This window comes from Lupinus angustifolius, chromosome LG20 (assembly GCF_001865875.1).
Source record: "Lupinus angustifolius cultivar Tanjil chromosome LG20, LupAngTanjil_v1.0, whole genome shotgun sequence".
NCBI lineage: Eukaryota > Viridiplantae > Streptophyta > Magnoliopsida > Fabales > Fabaceae > Lupinus > Lupinus angustifolius.
In genome coordinates, this window is record NC_032028.1 from 21,660,742 (window position 1) to 21,663,473 (window position 2,732).

The 2,732-nt window shown below is 30.9% G+C and overlaps 1 long non-coding RNA gene across 1 annotated transcript; it reads right to left on the minus strand.

Annotated features, from left to right (window-relative positions):
- On the minus strand, positions 611-1,023 carry LOC109335654. The gene is made up of 2 exons (XR_002106221.1): positions 988-1,023; positions 611-858 (listed from the first exon to the last, which is right to left on the minus strand). It is a non-coding gene; the product is annotated as an uncharacterized LOC109335654 (long non-coding RNA).

A 2,732-nucleotide genomic window follows, 5' to 3' on the forward strand; every position in this document is an offset into this window, starting at 1 on the left:
ACCTACGACAACTGTCAAAAACCGTTCCCAGATTAAGAAATACTGTTCTCTTTGTTATAGGCAACGGTTTTGTAACCGTGGTAGTCTGAGGTGTTGCCTTTTGTTTAGGCCACGATTTTTTGACTTTTGGCAACACTATTTTAAAATCGTTGTCTAACATTTTAAATAGGCAACGATTTTTGTTCATCATTAACATCAATGGTTGAAAACCATTGCCTATTAGAAAATGTGAAAACCGTTGTCGTTGGTCATTTAGCACGGCTTTAAAACCGTGGCCTATTGTACGACTTTAAAACCATGGCCTATTGTATGACTTTAAAACCGTGGTCATTGTCAATATAGGCAACAAGTTAAAAACAGCTGTTTTTGGTCATGTAAAATAGGGAACAATTTTCTTTTATCATTAACACCAACAGTTAAAAACTGTTGCCTTTGGTCTCGTTAATGCCAATTGTATTCCCGATAAGTACCTGATAATTTTGCTTATTTTTCTGGCAACAATTACTGTAGAATTTTTTAAAGCTAGAAAAAATATCAACTAGCAAATTTGCATTAATAAAAAATAAAAATCAAATGACACTATATAATATAGAAATTGTCATAAGATATATAAAGCCATTAATCACTCATCTCACTAAAAGATTTGTCAAAAATATGTAATCGTCAATCTATCATTTAATATTCACCAAAATCTAACCTAAACTACAACATCCTTATTAGCACTTCAATCTTTTTTTAATCTTTCAAAGTGCCTTTGGAAATCTTGCTCAACGCCTTGATATCAAACACTGCATAATGCTTCTTAATCAAAAGATTGTCTTCTCAGCAAAAGAATCTACATGACTTTCCTTCATATGTCTCAAATTACATATAGAGTGTGAAGCAAAAAATAATGTTAGTTTCACAAAATCAAAAAAATAATAACTCAAAATGATAACTAACCTTTCAATGCAATGAATGTTAATGGATGACGAGGAACTTCATTACCTATGCAGAACAATGTCAAGGAGTTGGAATGCCCCCGGACTATAGCAAACTCATAATCCAACAATTACCTAATTGATCACAAGACAATAAACATATTATATTCAATACAAGTGAAGAAGTTAGAATTTAACACAACAACCTGCAATGTTACAAGACACACAATTTGTTGGAATAAAGCTCACTAATGAGGAAGGAATGACATCAAGGTTATCAATCAGAACATGAGATATTACCTTCCAAACACCTAGTGCCAAGCCACCCAAATTGATGATTATGAATAATAACTTAGGTTAAAGAAGCACAACTTTAGTGTCTTTGTAAGGCTCAAAAACTAAAACAAGAAATACTAGTGTTGTTATAATAAAGTAGATGAGTTGTAAGTGAAGGAGAATGAGAAGATAGAGTTATGGAATAGAGCTTACTCTTTCTGACACTTTGCAATATGGAAATAGGTTGTCAAAGAGCTGAAAAGGTAATACCAACACTAAACAAGTGGACAGTAGAACCAACCATCCACATTATGAATAATGTACTTAACAACATCATTACAATAATACTATCCATAATAATCACTGTAGATCCATATTCAACAATTTTAAAACCATGGTCTTATAGTACAATAGGCCACAGTTTTAAAACCGTTGCCTATTCATTGTATTTGACCACGATTTTTTATATTGTTGTCGAATTGTTCTCAAAACTGTGGTCTATTGTACTTTGAGACCATAGTTTTGAAATTGTTGTCTATTCATTATATTAAACCACGATTTTTGGTATTATTATCATTGTTGTTCTAAAAACTGTGGCCTATTGTACTTTAAGACCACAATTTTAAAATCGTTCTCTATTCATTATTAATAATCGTTGCCTAAACTTATTCATTTTACTTTGCTGAACATATTTAATTACTCAAAGGTTAGAGTTGATTTCCAAACCTAAACTGAAACTCTCATCGATATCAATTCACCTTCTTACAAAATAATGGGATCCTTATTATCATCATAAACACGATTTCACTTCACTTTATTGTTGAAAGCGTATCTTGGTGTATTTTTATTGGGAGTTTATCCCCCTCAACAAATCGTCCTGACAGCAGTGTCAATTTGTTGAAAGATTAATACTCTCATTTTTGTTATGTTCTTTTTGTTTGATTAAGTAAGAGAACTCATTTTTACTCTTTGTTCACCATCCCAGCTTTGTTGAAATAAATTCCAACGCCGGTATAATGGCTTCAAGAATATTCCAGTTACGACTTACTTCATTAATAATCATGTAAATAAGTCATTCATTATTTGCCCCATCTTGGCTTGTTAGAATAAATTCTAATGTCGGTACAATGATATCGAAGCAATTACCTATTACATAATTATTAAGTACATTTGAATACCATCTCGGTTTTGTGGAATAAATTCCAACACCGGTTTAATGGTTAGTTGTTAGATACAAATAAATAAATAAAGAACAAAAGAATAATAAATTTAGTTACCTTTATTTATTTACTCCCTTTCGGGTTCATTTTATTAAAAAGCCAAACTTCTTCCTTAAGGAAGGTTGGTATTAAAGAATAAATAAAATGCGGAAAGTAAATAACAATAAATAAAAGTTAGTAAGTTAGTTTCATCACTTTTGTATATTAAAAGGTGTTTTCAACAAATAAATTTATTGATAACACTTTACTATTTTACAATTTACACCTCTTTCAAGATTCAATTGTAGCATAGTATAGGGTTATGTCGAACCACAAG